Source organism: Felis catus, chromosome B2 (assembly GCF_018350175.1).
Source record: "Felis catus isolate Fca126 chromosome B2, F.catus_Fca126_mat1.0, whole genome shotgun sequence".
In the NCBI taxonomy this organism is placed as follows: Eukaryota; Metazoa; Chordata; class Mammalia; order Carnivora; family Felidae; genus Felis; species Felis catus.
In genome coordinates this window covers 47619218-47639601 of record NC_058372.1, presented here as the reverse complement: position 1 = coordinate 47639601, position 20384 = coordinate 47619218, and the positions used below count along the sequence as shown (strand labels likewise).

Sequence of the window (20384 nt, the reverse complement as noted above, 5' to 3'; positions counted from 1 at the left end):
CCTAGCATAAATATAATGGAATCCTTAAGTCAGGAAATGTTTAATGACCAAAAATTTCAGTTCACTTCTCAAATTTTAGGTTCCTTTTTGCCTTTGCTTCATGATTGCTTTGATTTCTTCACTTTTTTGTCTCACACAATGATAACTTTCATTATTTCTACAATGTGATAAATTCTATCACTAATCTAGTGACCAACACTGCTTAGAATATCACTGGAGCATAGATTTGGATCAAAGCGACAGCAGTTTTAATGGACAATTTACTCAGAAATGGCCATGATGGTTGGGTTGAAATGTTACAAGCTGTTCAGTAAGAACTTTCCATCTTTAATTGATTTTGTTATCTGTACTTGATGTTACAGAGTGTTCTCAGGTCTTTAGTCTTAAAGAATTCACCTTATACTCAGCATGAGCATATTTCCAGTTCAGAGATCACAGGAAAGCATTTTCACTTCCAAGATCACCTACATTATACCTTGTTCTGCTACATCAATTCTGGGCAATGTTTCCTTCACCTTGAACTTATTTCTCATTTGATTACTTTTCCTGTCACTTACCTCACTGTTGCAAAACTTCCTTTTCTTTTCTTCAAATAATGCAATATCTGTTCTAGCCTTTATCCAAGCAGAGTTCTTTCTGCTCCATGTGCAGATTCTGTAACATTATATAAAAGTCATGACTATCTTCTTATTTGAAATTTTTTTCTTGCAAATGCTTAATATACACGTCATACTCTTTATAATCTTCTTCCTTGAAAACATTCTCATCTGCATCAAAATCTCAGAATCTGGATCATATTTATTTTTTTCCACTTTTTTCTACCATTGACATAAGAGGCTACCAAAACTTGGCTATCATCTATTCCTTAAGAAGATAATTGAAAAAGACATTCTTGGGTTATAAATCTAAAAACAGACTGGGAGGTTATTTACATATCAAAGAAGCAGAGAAAGAATTTATAATTGCAAATTTTCCAAAGCAAGTGATTTAGGAAAACAGGGGTTAGGAGAAAATGTCAGGAAGAAACCCGTCTAAAATTTAGCCATATTGATCAAGAATCTGTGAAGATGGAATTGGTCTCTCAGTTTGGTAGGCCAAAGGTAAATCTGATATATTCTTTTTTGTCTCTTGGGTAATCTAAATAATGTCCTCAGAGAAGTGTCTGGTGAATTACTGGAATAGAAAGGACGCTTGAAAGATAGTTTCTTCTCAGCAGCCCAGTAATGCTCATTTATGAAATGTTCACTATGAACATTTTGCAATTATGCTAAATTCATAAATTTCTTCGGTAAAAACAGATTTTAAAAAGGAAATAGAGTAGATTTGTGAAAAAGATTTGGATGGGCCCCAAAAGGCCTGTATTCTCAAAGTTTTTGAAATGGGTTTTCTATGGGAGCCAAGATTGTTGTAAAATCAAGATCGTATACATGATTTCATTAAAAAAAATCTATAATTTGCAAAGTTTGACAATTGCCCAAAAGTTTCAATTTTGTATCTTACAGATGAGGAAAGAGATGAAAAGAAATGATGATTGACCAAAGTCTGGTGGTTATGGTTACATATTTTGGATAAAACATACCAAGGTAAGAATTCTAGATCTTTGGCTTACTATTTGATTTTGGGCAAGTTATTTACCTTCTCTTAATCTGTAAAATGTAGAAAATAATATCTATCTTATAAGGTTTTTGTGTATACTGGAGGAGATAACATCTCTAAAGCACAACTCTGACTCATAAACTTTCAAGAAATGGTAATGATTATGCAGGTTTTGGCAATAATCACCATTTATGTGACACAACCTAAATTAGAGATTATGCTTGCCATCTTGATGGGCACAAAGTCTAAGTATTGCAGAGTTAAAAATCATAAGCTCAAATATATTTCCAGGGCTAGGCTCATAAGCACAATAAGACTACAAAACAATTTCCATGTTTTTCATGGATTTAAGAGTAGTTTATAAAATCTAGTGAATCAGCATTAACATTTTTTTTTGCCATTTTTCCCCTTTCCAACTTGGTAAATGTAGGTTCAAAAACAGATATTCTAATTGGCTGCAGCCCTTGAGTAAAGGAATAATCATATTTGATATCTCTTTGGAAAAGAATAGGAGAAAAAAAATCAATGAAATGATCTCTATTCATCTTATCCATAGTTTAGGAGTTCTGATACCAAAAGGATGTTGTAATTGATTTGTTCATGGGTTTGGTGACTCACATTAACAATAATTCTTATTCATAACAAAATTAAATTCTCTATGTTGTTTACTGTAGGCTTTAAGCAGACCCAGATACACAAATTTTACTTAGAAACAGGCTGAAATGTCATCTTCATGGGAATTGATGTGAACATTCTACATCGTTTATTTCTCAGCAAGAAAATGTGTCATGATCAAATTTCAAGTACTAAATTTAAGTTATTGAAATGTTTATTCCTACATTATATGGGAAAAAATTGATTGAGGAGGGAATCAATCCTTGAGTAAACATCTTCACCTCAGTGGTTATCAGTGAATCTGTCTAGAATATTTAGACATCCTGAAGTTGTTTACTGAATTATCCTGTATTACAGTTCTTGACACTGTGATTGATAATTGTGTTGCTTCTGGAAGGTAGCCTATGCTCACCACTCTGCCACCAGTGTAATAATTGTCTTGCTTCTGAATAGCAAACATGAGTAAAGATTATTGAGACACTTATGGCTGATTCCCACATTCCAGGCACTCTTGAAGTGTCGTGAAAGAAGTAATTGATCTCTGCTTTCAGTACCAGTATTTGAGGACTGGAGATAAATCTTTATATAATAGCCTGTAGAAATTTTACAGAGTAGATTAGAAGTTATTTTGATTAGAAAAAGTTACAGTCAAAGAATTTGGTTTAAAAAATGAAATGCCTATTATTTGTCATAAGATCTATTTTAGGAATGGTATTAAAATAATCCAAAGTTGGCTAGATAGACTTACAAAATCATTGGTGATTCTCTACTTTTAATAAGTTATAAAGAATATATGTTACAATATATCACCTAACCTCTTTGGTTTTCAGAGTCTTCATCTATAATATTAAGTGTTTTTTTTTACAATGCTTCAAACTCTAAATTATGATTCGGATGTCTCTGAACATTAAGATTCAACATTCTGATATTAAGATTATAAAGTACATATTCAAGGACCAATTAAATTGTTGTAGTATAATTTTAAAATTTGAGGTCTTAAGAATTTAAATGTACATCCTTTGTAACTGTAAAATTTGTAAAACTCCCTTTTTTCTTTATTTCTCAATAATTACACCAGGCAGTAATATTTGGTTATATTCTTTAACATTCTGCATTAACCATATTTTTGACTTAGTATTAATCTCCTTCTTCTCCTTCACATTATTGCCAATAAACTATTTCAGATTTGTAGGATACTTGAGCCAACTCTACTATTTGGGAATTGGAGACAGAGCATTTCTACTAAGAGTCTGTAAATTTTACTTGTCATTACTGTTTTCAAAACATGAGATTGTTTTTGAATGCAAATATGTTATCCCAAAGTATATTTTTAGTTTGAGTTTTCTTTCCTAAGGAAATATCAAATCCTATGTCTCAAATGTGCTAAAATTAGATATGTTATTCCTTAAGGACAGTATTTATAAGTAAATGTCTTTGCAATGACAAGGGCTGCATAAATTCATTACTATAATAGCAAATTAGAAAGTGGGGTGACACAGTTCCAGTCACTCAATGATATATAAGTCTACATACAATTTATATACAATCTGTATTTAAGAATTAATGATCTGGATATAGAAAAATGTATTTAATATGTAGGTAAGGATTAATATTCTGAATATAGCAAAATATATTTCATATGTAGATTAAGATTAATAGTCTGAATATAGAAAAAAGTGTATTTAATATATAGGCAAGAATTAATAGTGTGTAGGTAGAAAAACATGTTTGAGGCTGGATAGAATCTTATAAATCTTCTATGTCAGGCTCTTCATCTTGTACATGAAATAGAAAACACAAGTTAAGTAAAGTGATGTCCTTAAAACCACATAATTTACTAAGTTAGAACTGAAACTAGATCCTCATCTGACCTTTTCTTTACTGCTTTGTCTGGGACAAATACACATACACACACATACACAAAAGCCTATTGAAATCGTAAAACTTCAGAATAAAGTAAATCAAAAGTTAACTATTCCTACTTTGACTGGTAGGTGAATTATATATCCTGCATTCTATTCAAACACCATTCGATTTTCGCTGGTAATTTATTACTAACTTACTTCTGATTGTAACATGAAAATAATTTTCTCTTTATTTTTTTTTAGAAATCTCAGTACTCAATGTTTAGTCATTAAGTTTCTTTCTAGCTATAAAAATATCCAAAAAAGATATTATTGACCATCATATCTATAATAATGATAAATTAACTAACATGTATTAAATACTCTTTTAAACATTTTCTGTATATTAGCTCACTATTTCTTCACTAGACATTTGTCTATTTGTAAACAAATCATTCATACATTTATTTATTCATTCAACATACTCTCAAAGAAATGGGTACTGTAGGCTATTTATTTATTTATTTATTTATTATTTTTCACATTTATTTGTTTTGAGAGACAAGAGAGTGTGAGTGAGTGAGGGGCAGAGAGAGAGAGAGACAAACAGAATCCAAAGGAGGTTCCAGGCTCCAAGCACAGAGCTTGACACGGGGCTCAAACCCACGAACCGGGAGATCATGACCTCATCTGACTGAAGTCAGAACTTTACTGACTGAGCCACCCAGGCGCCCCTAGACTTTTTATTTTTAAGTGAAGGACAAAGAGATATTAATGAAAGATGAAGACGGAGTGTTATTATTTTTACAAGCACCTTTTCCTATACTTTCAAATAAAAGAATTTCCTTTACAGTGGACTCACACTAAACTTTTAGAAAACTGTTGCCATTCTGTTGACAAGAAAATTCTTGACCACAAAATATAGATTGAAGTATAAAAAGTAAAATTAAGAGATATATATTTCTTCTAAAATGTTTCCTCATGTGTAATATAGCAAAAATACACAAAGACTGAAATTATTAAGATGTCTTGTGCATTGTAATATATTAGTAGTTCATTTTTGTTCAGTTGGATCAAAGGTAAATATATGTATTTTATTTTATTTTATTTTTTTAATATATGAAATTTATTGTCAAATTGGTTTCCATACAATACCCAGTGCTCATCCCAAAAGATGCCCTCTTCAATACCCACCATCCACCCTCTCCTCCCTCCCACCCCCCATCAACCCTCAGTTTGTTCTCAGTTTTTAAGAGTCTCTTATGCTTTGGCTCTCTCCCACTCTAACCTCTTTTTTTTCCCTTCCCCTCCCCCATGGGTTTTTGTTAAGTTTCTCAGGATCCACATAAGAGTGAAAACATATGGTATCTGTTTTTCTCTGTATGGCTTATTTCACTTAGCATCACACTCTCCAGTTCCATCCACGTTGCTACAAAGGGCCATATTTCATTCTTTCTCATTGCCACGTAGTACTCCATTGTGTATATAAACCACAATTTCTTTTTTTTTCAATATATGAAGTTTATTGTCAAATTGGTTTCCATACAACACCCAGTGCTCATCCCAAAAGGTGCCCTCCTCAATATCCATCACCCACCTTCCCCTCCCTCCCACTGCCCATCACAATTTCTTTATCCATTCATCAGTTGATGAACATTTAGGATCTTTCCATAATTTGGCTATTGTTGAGAGTGCTGCTATAAACATTGGGGTACAAGTGCCCCTATGCATCAGTACTCCTGTATTAAGCACGTATTTTATGCTTACCTTTCTGTCTCCTCACTTCTCTGGTTATATAGTAAGGAATGTCCTGTGCAATGTGTAATTTTGAATCTCTTTCCTAAGTCAAATATCAGTTTATGATGAAGTCATGTTTTGTTTTCTAACCATAATATTTTTTCTAGAAGAACAATTTCTTGGTTATTATTTTTATGGTTGTTTAGCTCAGTACATTCAGTGCTAATATGACTAGGAATGAAGTACTGGTTTACTCCTACCCCTTCACATTTTGGATGGCAAGATACCTTGCTACCAGTCAACATTTTTATGGCCCTGATATATCTCTTGTGTAGTCTAAGAATACACATGTATTGAAAGCATTGTCAGGATATTTTTGCTAACTCTGAGGATGGGGTAAAGATGATAGCTTGAAAGAATAAAATAAAAGGGAGTGAGAAAAACCTAAATTTCTAGAAGACTTAGTTTGTGAAGAATTTTTCCGTGTTCTGGCCCCCTTATCTGAATTAAGGTTAGGATATCATTTAGAGGAATTCTCTCTCAGATTGCATTGCTGTAAATTACATATGAATTGTTCAGAGTAAATAACATGGGAGAACAAAGGAGGTGACAATAATTTTCATGACAGCTCTCAAACAAGGTTGTCAAAGGATTTGATTGAGCAAGTTCCATAATGGCAGGACCTAGGTTCTGGCCACTATAGTTTTACAAAGCCTGATCAGTGTTTGGCATATAGTAGAATACATACAGCAAGAAATAAAAATTTCCAAGATGGTAGTATAGCGTTTTTTTCCATTGGCATGTTGCTTTCTGGTGGTTCTTGGCTTATTTTATTTTGGAAGTGTGCTTGCCATAGCTGGATTTTTTTAAGTTTATTTATTTATTTTGAGAGAGAGATAAAATGTGTGTGCTAGTGGGGGAGGGGCAGAGAGAGAGAATCCCAAGAAGACTCCATGCTCTCAGTGTGGAGCCCCACAATGTGGGGCTCAATCTCAGCAACCATGAGATCATGACCTGAGCCAATATCAAGAGTTGGGGGCTTAACCTACTGAGCCACCCAGGTGTTCCAGTTATAGCTGGATTCTAATCCCAGCCTTTCTTTTCTTATTTTAGCCAAAAGCAAAGAGTACCATTATTGTGAATTGGACTTGTGGAAGGTATGCAAGAGAAAACTATGGACAATTTAATAATCACTGGGGCAAAGAATAAATTAGAATTGTTTACTGTAAAACCAAAACTCAGGCTGTATATTAGCTGAGGTGAATTTAAGAAATTAAGATGATGCAGAGCTATGAGTGATTAGATAGATAGATAGATAGATAGATATAGATATAGATATATAGACAGACTTATGCACCCAGAATTCAGTATCTTTCTTAAAGCTTTCTTAAAACTTCCACTAAAGACTACTACTCTGTTCATGAATTTCTATAATTAACAAAGGAAAACAAAATGGAATATACACGCTTGAGCCATTCAGGAATAGCAGTCATTCATACATAAACATCAAATGTCTGCAGTTTAGTTCTCCTTTCAAGACATAATACAGAAGACAGGCAGAATTAATTACATGGAAGGTATTGCAGAAAAAATTTTCTATTTGATATGGAATCAGCTATAGGAAGTCGTATTGCCCATAGGTGAGTCAAAATATGGAAAAAAGTCTAATTCTGAAAGGCAAGTTTCACTAGAATCTCTCTGCTAAATTAATTCATAAAACAGTTTAGATCTACTTGACCTGGGTCTCTAGACAGAGATGTTCACATATTCTTATGACTGGGACAGTGCTGAAGTAGGAGAATTGACTGGTATATGGAGATTGAACAGAAAAGAAAAACCACTACCTGTTTGGAGTTTTATTTTATTTATAATTTGTTAAACCCAAATGTGAGACAGGGAGCATAAAATGGGAGTAAGAAGTGAAACAAAGTGGGAAAGAAGGACACTTGATATAATTAGTTTTTCCCTAAGAGTCAGGAACTTTGAGCAACTTCTTCACAGTACTTTAATTCTTAGGATATTTCTATTTGAGGAGATGAGCTAAAAGAGGGAGGAATGACCTTTGCCCTGTAGCTCACGCTTCCCCAATCTGTCCTCACCACCACTCTGAGCATCCGTAGTATTCTTCCCCAAACTCTCTTACCGAAGTATCGGTTCCTTAGAGTTCCCTACCAAACATTCCAGTTTGATAATGTTTAGAAGTTAATTTGAAACACGTTTTATTCAAAATGCTTAGAAATAGCGGTAAAATAATACAATTAAGGCAAAGCATGTGAATTCCCCAGTATTCTTGAGTAAGGGATGAGGGGGTTGAAGAATGTACATATTAGTTAACCACCGAAAGAGAGTTGAAATATTCTCTGATTTGCCATATTAACAGAATACATGATTCCCACAGGAAAGTTCGTCATCAGAAGCTCCTAGCTATTTTTTCAAATGACACTTAGAAACATTTATGTGGTAGACATTGCTGAGCAATTGAACAGTATTTATTTTAGACAACTTATAATGTATTTTTTCAAAATTCAAGTCTTGCAAATAAAAAGCAAAAGTGGAACTCTCATTTTATTGTTATTGTTTTCATTTTAAATTTTTTTAGAGTTTATTTTAAAGTAATCTCTACACCCACAATGGGGCTTGAACCTACAACCCAATGTTCCAGAGTCTCATGTTGTACTGACTGAGCCATCCAGGAGTCCCAAAAGTGCAACTCTTAGAAGTCAATTAGAATACATTGGCTGAACATCTATGAAATAGTAGGATTAAACTAGTCCCACCTAGATAAGAAGATGAATGTAATTTCGAGAAGAAATGGTGATCACTGATAAAAAACATGATACCTGTGCTGTGAAGAAGGAAATAATTGAAATTAGCCAATGGAATAAGGGTTGGAAGGGCATTCATGCTGAAGAAACTATATGGAAAAACTTAAATAACCCATGAATAGACATCTGAAACAGAAGTAAACCTTCAGATGAGATATTTTAACTGTAATGACCATTTTTTGGTGAGCTCCCCAATAGGACATTTACACTTAGATTAATAGAGATGGGAGAATAATCCACTTGCAGCTGACTGGCTAATTAAGCACTTTATGGATTCAAGTAACTATTAAGCTTAAGGGGTTACCTTGTCAAGGCTAAGAACTAGAAAAAGAGATCTCAGAAGGAAGGAATCAGAAGAAAGGGAGTGGATCTGAAATCAAACAGAGAAGCAGAGAAGAAAGATTTGCTGATTCCCATTTTAGAGAGAATTGAGAGAAAATAGTAGTGTTGGCCTGGCAAATAGATTGCATATACAGTATATATCTCAGTTTGTATATGCCTACATGAGAAAAATATATTTCAATTTTAAGAGATATCCAATGAGAGTGTAGCAAAATTTTTGGTATGGGACAAAGAGTACATTTCTAACAATCTATTAAAGTAATTAAATGTTTGGGATTGTTAGGATTTTTTAATAAACTAAGTTATAAGGTCACTTCTTCTGTACAGGTAAGCTTTCCATTCTTTCTTTTCTTTCCTTCTAATCTACTCATTTTCTCCAAAAAGGAGTCTCTCACTACTTACCCCTTAGGATTACCCTCCTTAAAATACTGGTAAAGCAGCTTGCTTTAAATACTAGAACTTACATTGCTTTCCTTTTAGAAGTTTTACCAATTATCACAGTAGATAATCAGAGAAAATAATAACATATGTGAAAGTTACCAATATTTTATAATACTGTGCATTTCACATCATTTGTTTAGAGACAGTAAATATCTGATATTTCCTTAGCAACTCTCTTTGCCTGGAATGTTTGATATACCTCACCATTCAGTTATAACACTCTTTTCCCACTGAACATAGAATTGGCCTTGGAAATCTTTTTAGCTAAGCAGTGTAGATGACCTCTGCCAATTGAATTGACAAAATATACACCTTTTGTACACTTTTGCTATCCAAGATGGTGGGTTTCTTTTTTAAGTTTATTTATTTATTTTAAGAAAGAGTGAGCGAGAGAGAGAGAGAGAGAGAGAGGGAGAGAGGGAGAGAGAGGGGCAAGGGATGAGAGAGTGATAGAGGCAGAATCCTAAGCAGGCTATGCAATGTCAGCTCAGAGCCTGAGGCAGGACTTGAACTCATGAATTGTGATATCATAACCTGAGCTGAAGTCGAGAGTTGGACACTTAACAGACGGAGCCACCCAGGTGCCCCAGTGTGGTTTTTGATAAACATACATGTTGTAGAGTAGCAATAATAATTTGCTTCTCCAAAATTTAAAGAGTGAAATTAGGAAATGAAGAGAAATTGAAACAAGGTAAAATACTTTCTTCAGGTGACTCACACACGACTTAGGTTTCCTTATTAGATCCACAAAACCCCTAATCCAGAAACATTATATGTGATCTTCTATGTTGAACTTTGTGGTATTGGAAGGAAAAACTACACTTAGAACATACATAAAAATTGTTTTCATACAACTTTTATGACATTTTCCTTATTGATTTGTCATATATTTCTGTGAATGTCTTTTAAAAAATAATTTGAGTTTCTCAAGACAGTGACCAGGTCTTATTATCTGTTTCCTAAATATCTGGAATGACGACAAGGTGATCACAGAAGGGTGATCGATGAATCCAAGCATTCCTAAGCTATCCAGTTGTCTGTGATTTAAAATTCTTTATATCTGTAAAACAAAAACAATTTAAATGATATGTACTCTCATTTTCAGATAATAAGTGTTGAAAAGAATAGTTTAGTTCTACTTCATGAGGTAGATTATGTAGAATGTGTTTAACGTGTTGGGCATCCAGAGTGAAAGACTGAGTGCTCAAAAAAGGGAGTGGTTTCCATATTCTCCATGAGATTAGAAGTGAGTCAAAAATTATCCTGAGTGAGTCAGCAATAATATTTTCATTTTTCTGTTTTTTTCTTCATATTTAACAAATGAGATATCCAAAACAAATTTCTAATTGGCTTCAGTCCTTGGAGGTAACAATATTGCACTTTTGTCCTAACTTTGGAAAGGAATAGAATAGAGAAAATCAATGAGAGACCTTTCTTCTCTGCTCTTTTTCTGGGGTTTATTCATAGGTATTTTGATAACAGAGAAGGTACCCAATAATTTATTTTTAATAAAACTTGAAATTTAGTTGTAGTATCTCAACTAATTCTAATTCTCATCCACAATAATCAAATCTATCTTTTTCACAGTTATATTACAGTAACTAGAGCATTAATAGACACATTGATAAGTATTTGATTAATTTCTGTTGAATTCATCTTATGTTGAGACAGTTATAAATGGTCTTCCTCTATGTCAGATGATGGCAAAATTCTCAATTATGTGCTTACCAGCAAGTATTTAACTTTCTAAGTCCTTAATTTTAAATTCATATTTTGAGAGTGAAGAAATTGGGTATGGAAGGAAACACTTCTTGAATAATGTCTATTTGTTCAGGAAGCTTTGCTAAGATTCTAAATATCTATGCATGTTTTGATAGTAAACACCTTTACCGCTATAGAATAAGTATGGCTAATGTTCACTGGGACTCTTTTATACCCATATTCTGAGTGCCTTATTTGGGTGTAATAAGAGAGAATCAATGGACTGTTGCTCCTAATGTTTGCTTATGGGATCTGAGGAAAAACTTTCAGCTGCTCTTCTCCAATATCTGCTGCAATAAACCATGGAAAACATATGGATGACCTCAGAAATAACTCCAAGCTACACAGAAAAAAATAGAAATGCACTTTGACTTTTTAACATAGGATATGCATTTTTTTATTTGAAACTTACTTGAGAGTACACACCTTTCTTAAAGGTACAACTAAGCTAGATAAGGTAATTTTCAAACAAGTCAGTTAATTGTCATTATTTATGTTAAAATTTATTTTAAATAAAAATGTTATGGATTATGAAATCACCTGACAACTCTGGATCTCAGTACTTTTATGTATAGAATTAAATATTCTCAATGGTAATATTAGTCCAAAATTCTGTTTTGGATTTTTCTTTGCACTGAGATTCTTGTATTGGGAACACTAAAATGATAAATGTGGTTATATGAAACACATATTCTTGCAATATCTCATGAATAACAGAAGGTTATTTTCAAACTTGGCCACTTAGCAACTTATACCCATAATCTAGAAACTGTTAAAGTTTCTTAGAGACACTGGCCTCAGGAGAAATCAGTAGATAGCATTTTGTGTGTGTGTGGTAATGCACCAGCTTTTTCTATCCACTATCCCTTTGAACATTCAACCAAGCACAGAAATGTTCTTACTCTTAATAAGCCTCAGTAATCAAGACTGTGCAGAAGGATTCTTTATTCCTTATTTCAGTAATACCTGAGTTAAGACAGAAGATCTGTGAACTGTGTTCTCCTAAGAAATCATTTACAATGGAGATCCTTCTTTCTTTCTCTATTTTGTCCTTTGGTATCTTCAGTATACCAGGTAACATGAATGTTATTGCCACAGGGGTCGGCACTAAGTGGAGTGGGGGGTTGGTGTCAGGATTTTTTAAGTAAATATCATTAACATTATATAATAATTATATTAATATTATCAGCAAAATCATATTATATTTATTTACAGCCCCAGATGGAGAAAATATTTGAATAATTTATCAAAAACAATTGCCTAGTAAAGGTTATGATTCACTGATTACATTAAATTATATATATATTACATACATTATGTATATTTATACATATATGTACTATATATCATATATATATATATGTCTATATAAGCCATTGGAAAAAAATAGCACTACCATGATTTAATCAATCCTCAAAATGTGTTGTTTTTTAATATTCAAATTCTACTAAATTTAATATACGAGTAGATTTGAAAAAATTTGAGAATAGAATGAATGTATGGTTGGAAATTATTCATTTCACATTGATAGTATTGATAGCAGAAGGTAAGTGAGGTTACATAGCTTGCTGAAAGTCCAAAGACTAGCTGTGCATCTGCCCTCTTCCATTTAAATTCTTCTTTATTTTTGCTAATTTCCTGGGTCACCAAGATATCTGTCATTATTGAGATAAGTGGAGATCACCATAAAGTAAACCTATAGTATTCCCTTCTCTTACTGCTACTCTGCTCTGACACTCAAACAGAAATAATTTTTTAACTGACAATTTCTCACCAAAAGAGAGCTAAACTTCAATTGATAGCGTAACTCAAGGAATTGGAGTTAATTTAAATAAGAATAATTTTTTCCTTCATCATCTTTGTAAAAATTTATTAAAACATGGTCATTAAAATTCTCTCTATTCCTAGAAATTTTCTGAGATATTCTTTAGAATTACATCAATTTAAATTTGCACTGATGCTTTTTTCTTAATAGTAATGATTTTAATAGCTAGCATCTGTTCTGCCTTTTGCACTTATTAATTTATTGCTCCTTGCAATAATCATGTGAGATAATGATTATTAAGTCATTCATTGACTTATTCAGTCAAATTTTAAAGAAGTATATTCTACAAGCTTATCATCTTTAAAAACCTCTTATAGTATGCAGAACCATGAAATAAAGAGAAATACATTATTGTTCTTATTTTGGAAAATACTCTTTTTGTATGCTTTTAAAGTATTTTTTTTCTTTTGCAGTGGGCTGTGACCAACCTGTTACCCCTTCTATGCCATTATCGATGATCATATGTACTAAAAGGTTTGAAAAACTATACTCAGAGATACATAATTCTTCCACAATATCTGAAAAGGCAGAATACAGTACAAAGGAAAACAAAGCAGGTAAAATAAAACAAGTAGAATTATAACTTGCACAATTTAATCACTATCTATCAAAAGAAATGGAGGAAATATCCTAAGTATGTTCTCTGTCCTACTCCCCATTTTCCTAGCTCTTCTTGTCTTTAAACTTCTAATTTTATGAAAGTTGAATTTTATGGTCAGAATGTGAAAGAAGTCTCATTTTAAAGTCACGGGGTCTTATTTTTTATGAAACTCTTTCTAGACAGATGTTCTTATATTTCCAAGAGGAAACATTCTCCAATCATTGCTTCCAGCATCCTAAATATTTTAAAACATGTTGTCGATGCCACTATGCTTGAGTCAGATTGTTGTCTTAATTTCCCTCTATGTGACAGCTGGCAAAATTTCTTTTTATCAGTCACCACTGTTCATTGCCCATAAGCCTGGTATCTTTGGATACACAAAATATATTGTTAGATAGAAAGAGTAATTAAGATATTCTTATTAATTTCAAGGATGCTGTAATTAAGATAACTTGAAAAGGCAATTGAACATGAAAAGTCCAGACTAAGTGTTAGGGATTTATTTAAAAAAGGAATTCTTCTCTATTTTAGTCTTTATCTCAATTATGACTTAGAATATCACTTGGCAAAGTGTCTTCTCAAGTTAGAATGTTATAAACATTGTAGAATGTTGTAGAATGTTATCACACCATGAGAATGATACAAATAAATTTCTATGGGAAGGCAAAGAAGGGGAGTTATCTTTGTAATGGTGTTCAGACGAAGACCTAGTGATGAAGTCATTGGTCAAATTATTTTATACATGGGCCACGTGTTTTGTCTTCTTGTTATGTTTCATTTTGTTTTTGGACACTATGTCATTGCTGAAGCCTGTCACGGTAGGCCTATACCACATATATGTATACATATATATTTGGAGTAGGTGCTCAGTTAACATTTATTTAATTAATAAATGGATAGAGGGAGAGAAGAAAACCAAGAAATATTTAGAGAGCAGAAAGAGAAAAAAAGGAAGACAAGGATATTTGGAAAACAAGCAAAAAGGACAGAAGTATCTAAGAAATTGCTGATTTGCCTGACCAAATTTGAGGATTCTTCTCCAAAGATGAGGTGACATTAGCTAAGTCAGACTGTACTCAGATTTGTGATATAATATTTAAACTGTATAGAAAAATATCTTGTTCTTTTGTTATTCTATTTGTTGTTACATTTCGTTCTATCCCACTTCACTTCAATTATCGTATAAAGAAAGGAGACGTATCCTTCATTGCAGTTATGTGTATTCAGTAACGGCTGCTGTTTTGAGACACTAAAAAAATAAATAAATAGCAAGCCTTTGGCTATCAGATATTGTTAACAATGTGTATAAGGGGAAAAGTCTACTTTTATTTAAATGTAAAACAATAAAAAAACCACACTTATTCACTATGACTGGACATGCATAGGTTTAAATTTTCCCTTGGTTTATAATCTGCAGTTCTGGAGTGCTTACTCCTCAAAGTTAAAATTACCTTGGTTGTCATATAAACTGATTTACCTACACATCTCTATCTCTAAGTGTCTATTTTTACTTCTCTATATATCTATCAATATTTCTCTACCTATACCTGCATTTATATGAACTTAGACAATTACATTATTTTTTAACATGAAAATAATTTAATTTAGATTCATTACAGAGTTACACTAATATACAGAGATAATGTACATTATCTCTGATCATCTTCATCTCAAACTTAGACTTTAAGACTCACAACCTTCTAAGTTTCTTCTCTCTTAGCTGTAGCACCACTTGATTAACACCTCATGTAAAAAGTTCCCTCAGTTCTTATATATATCAGCTGGGCCAAGCCATAGAATGGAATATTAAAATTACAACATTTAAAACTGGGAAAGTGCTTGTATCTGAAATTTATAAAGAATTCTAATAAATCAAAAGAAAAAGAAAATCCAGTAGAAATATGGGGAAAAAAGACTTAGGTAATTTGTAAAAGTGGATATACAAACCTACTTAAAGTGCTTATTATCCTCATTAACAATCAGGAAAATGCAAATTTAAACCATGATATGACACCACCATTCAAAATAATGTTTAAAATTTTTATAGTTAGATAATGCAAAGTATGGTAATGCAAATGGAACAGCAAGAATTTTCATACACTACTGAGCAGAGTGAAACTGATAGGACCCTTTTGGAAAATGATTTTTAATAAGCTATTATAGATGAAGACATGTGCATTCTATGATCTAGGATTTCCATTGTGAATATGTCTACCCAACAGAAGACTGTTACGTGTGCTCCAAGAAAGAATACAGGAATATTAATAGCAAATAATTGATAATTAATGGCAAATAACCTATATGGTCATCAAAATTATAATAGATGAATAAAGAGAATACCATATGGGTAGTATTTCTACTTTATTTAAAATATATATAATATATAAAACCCCTATAAAATATTTTACTGGAAAAAAATGGACAAGGGTTTGCTTAATTTTATAATTAAAAGGTCTCTGGGATGAAAGCATGTCTATAAACATCAGTGACAATGACTCACCGATTCTGGCTTATCTTCTAAAATATGTCCAGTAGGGCCTAATTATATTTATCCAGGATGATAGATATGTATTTCTTTGGTAAGGTATTTTATGATCACTATGAAAGCTTTAAATGTTAAGAAGGAATTTATTATAATGAGCTAAAACCTGATTCCTTGTTAATCTACACCATTTACTTATAGTTTTTTTTTTTTTGAGAGATACAGGGAATAAATGTAAACCCTCACCTGCATTCCAGAACTTCTATAAGTAACAGAGACATTGGATCCTTATCTCATTCCTCATGATTTTTGAAGTTACAAAATCAAAGCAAATACAGTGCAAAGTGAAAGAGTGAAAAATTTTAAACTTTCTATAACTTCAGAAACTATAGTAGGGGAGAAAATGAAAAGTAGTACTGAAAAGTTAAGAGACTTGCTGAAATCTTAACTATGTTCATCTCTTTTGTTTATTTATTTTCTGTTCATTATGTTAATCTTCCAATTGTCTGTTTTTAGGTGAACATCTCCAGGGAGTGAAGGTGGGGTGTAGATCAAAGAATAGTTGGGATATTTAATAAAATTTAAAAAAACAGTATATTTTAGTACTTTAGAACCATTGAAGTCAAGTTTCAATGAACAATGAAGTCTTGAGGAGGAGAATTCACAGAACACAATTAAGCATGAATAATAAATGAGACAGAAGATGGAGACTGGCCCACTCATATTCAGTGAGGATAAGCAAGAGAGATAGAAGGTATTAATACATTTCAGGCTCTCCAGATATCCCCTATTGAGTCACTACTTGATCAATTGAAATGTGTAGGGGTGGGACATCTAGTTTAGGAATTGGACACTGGCTGATGTCCTTGGTTTTCTCTGTTATATATAGGGACAGAAAGATTCCAATGAAAAAACAGGTGAATCCCTCTCCTTTTTCTTCCCTCTGTGGTCAGTGCTTCTTTGTGTATCTTCTTTTAAATGTTGACATTTCTTATGTGAATTTTTAACTCCATCCATTTTTGCCTTCTTTCAGCTAGAATTAAAGAGCACTATGATGTTTTTGATCCGTGGAAAGCCTGTGTAAAGCTTAATGGTCAATGTAAAAATCAATGTGGTGAAAATGAATTTAAGATGTCGTACTGTGCAAGACCTGAAACTCTTTGCTGCTTGAAAGAATGCGACCCTGTCGAGTAATTGAAGAGACCCATTCACAAAAAACACCAACAAAGGGCGCCTGGGTGGCTCAGTCATTGAGCATCCGACTTCAGCTCAGGTCATGATTTCACGTTGGTTCGTGGGTTCAAGCCCCTCGTTGGGCTCTGTGCTGACAGATGAGCACACTCTTCCCCCACTCACACCCTGTCTCCCTCTGTCTCTCAAAAAATGAATAAAAAAAAAGATCAACACTAAGTCTTCTTATTACTTCATTATCTCTATTACTTCATTCATGGCCTAGTATTTCTGTCCATACATGTCTATAATGAATAAAAACTAAATAAAATATATTTCAGTCTGGATCATTCATGAACCTTGTGTCTGCTTGGAAAAAAGAGAAGAATACAGAGTGGGACTTTTAATTCAGGAATAGAAATAGTAGAGAAGAAAAGTCCATGGTGGGACTACTGTGTTAAATGAGATTTCGGGGGGCAATTCTATATTGAACGTGGCAAGCATGTTGTAAATGACTGGTGATGTATATAAAGCATTCTTTGAGGAGAGTCAAGAGTGGGGAAAGAGTTGAAAAGGTGGAAGGTATGTGTTATCCCTGAATTAGTGAAAATGGTTGTAAGGGATTTGAGTTATTATGGAGTCCTTGTAACTTCTTATATTAATTGTACTTTTCTGTTTATTGACAGATTTCTTATAATAAAAATACCTCAAGTGCTTAACCAGTCCTTTGAGAAGAATACCCCAAAGGGTAGGATAGAGGGGGATGACTTAAAGGAGAAAGTGTAAGATAAGTCCTTATACCCTGCAGCAGTAATAATCATAAACATAATCATAATCATAGCTATAGTTACTATGTTGTAGTGTTATGGTTACCATTAACTTCTATTTGTTTTGTCTTGTGTTTTTAATATATTCCTTATATCATCAGATGATTTTTATCCTATTCTTATCATGACAGTTATTGGAGTCTTTGTGTGCTTGCTTGTATCTACAAAATAATGGAAAAAATGCTTTAATAGAATTATATATATATGACATATATAAATATAATTCTATATATATCATATATGATTAATCATATATATGCACACAATTATGTATATAATTATATATGTGTGTACACACATATATATAATTTTTATCACACCCAGGGGTTATATGACAAGTATATGTGAATGGGGGCTAAAGGATGGCCTGGCAAGGAATGGGTTAACAGTTGATCATATTGCATTATCTAGCCTGAAGTTTTGCTCTTATTCAAACATCTTGCGACATCTACTCTAAAAATAGGTCATGCTCTGCAGAGCCTGCCATGTGCTGACTACTATTCAAAGAATGTTCTTTAGGCTGTGACCTTGGCTGAAAGGCTTATTTTATTATGTAACTTGCAACATGTAGACTAATACCACATTAAGGAAAATGAACTAGTCTCTTAACCTTACAGGGTATTTAAGTTATAGCACCATATACGTGGTGTCTCTTTTATGCTGCTATGATACATATGCATATCATCAGCTTTGGGCTAAACTTACAGCAAAACATATCATGTGTACAGTGGCTGGGGACATTGAAAAAATGAATCTGGGTGTGAATCAGTAATGCATGACATTGCTTGCATGTATACTCATGTGCTCTCTGATCTGTTTCAAACTGGAGTTAAATAAGCCTTCTTGGATCTCATGAGTTTGATGTATGATTCAAATCTTGAATCCCACCTCAGTGGCCCCACAGTATATCAAAATACAATTTATGTTTCTATTCTAACATATATGGACATTATGAATAAAGCTGCTAAAATTTCTATTTACATATGCATTCATTATTCAGGGGTATCCTAAGAAGTAGGATTGTTTTAACTGAAGTTATTCATATGTTTATCATTTACTGATGATTGACACAATACTTTTACAAAGTATTTATACTAAAATTATATTCCATAAGTATTGTATGAAAATTCTAGTTGGTCCCCATTTTTCCAATTTTAGCCATTCTTCTGTATGTGTAAGTGCATAGCACTTGGTTGGTTTTCCTTTACTTATTTCTCTCAAATGATGATAAACTTTTTCACATACTCATTAGCCATTAGATATGCTATTTTGTGGATCTTTGTTTGGATCTTGGACCCATGTTTTTATTGACTATATCTCCTTTCCTACTAATTGGTAAGAGTTATTCAAAACTAGTTCATGATAAAATGTCATATAGTTGGAATCATATAGTATGTAGGCTTTTCAAATTGGCTTCTTTCATTTAGTAATATGAATTTAAGATTCCTTCTTGTCTTTTCATCACTTGACAGTTTCTTTTTATCTCTGAATAATATTTCATTTGTCTGAATGAACCACAGTTTATGTATTCATTCATTTCCTGAAGGACATTTTGGTTGCTTCCAAGTGTTTGCAGTTATGAATAAGCCTACATAAGCAGGTTTTGCTGTGGACATAAGTTTTCAACTCCTTTGTGTAAATACCAAGGGGCACAATTGCTGGATTATATGATAAGAGTGTGTTAACTTTTGTAAGAAACTGCCAAACTGTCTTGAAAGTGGCTGAAATAGCCAAATTATGGAAGCAGTCCAAGTGTCCATCAATTGATGAATGGGTAAAGAAGATATTACTCAGCAGTAAAATAGAATGAAATCTTGCCATTTGCAACAACATGGATGAAGCTAGAGAGTATTATGTTAAGTGAAATAAGTCAGAGAAAGGCAAATACTATATTATTTCACTCATATGGGGGAGGGAAGAGAGAGAGAGAGAGAAACCAAGAAACAGACTCTTAACCATAAAGAACAAACTGGTGGTTACTAGAGAGGAGGGGGTGGGAGGATGGGTTAAATAGGTAATGGGGATTAAGGAATGCACTTGTGATGAGCACTGGGTATTGTATGGAAGTGTTGAATCACTATATTGTACATGTGAAACTAATATTACACTATATGTTAACTAACTGGAATTTAAATAAACACTTACCAAAAAAGTGGCTGTACTATTTTGCATTACCACCACCAATGAATGAGAGTTCCTACTGATCCACATCCTCATCAATATTTGGTGTTGTCAGTTTTCAGATGTGGGCCATTCTAATAAGTGTGGAATGATATCTCACTTTACTGGACATTTCCCTGAAGACATGAAGTGTAGAA

General features: G+C 32.8%; 1 non-coding gene across 1 annotated transcript; it reads left to right on the top strand.

The window, feature by feature from the left end:
* The first annotated feature begins 1453 nt into the window (after window positions 1-1453).
* On the top strand, window positions 1454-17237 carry DEFB112. The gene is made up of 3 exons (XR_006598660.1): window positions 1454-1583; window positions 13400-13543; window positions 17103-17237. It is a non-coding gene; the product is annotated as a defensin beta 112 (transcript).
* The last annotated feature ends 3147 nt before the right edge of the window (window positions 17238-20384 follow it).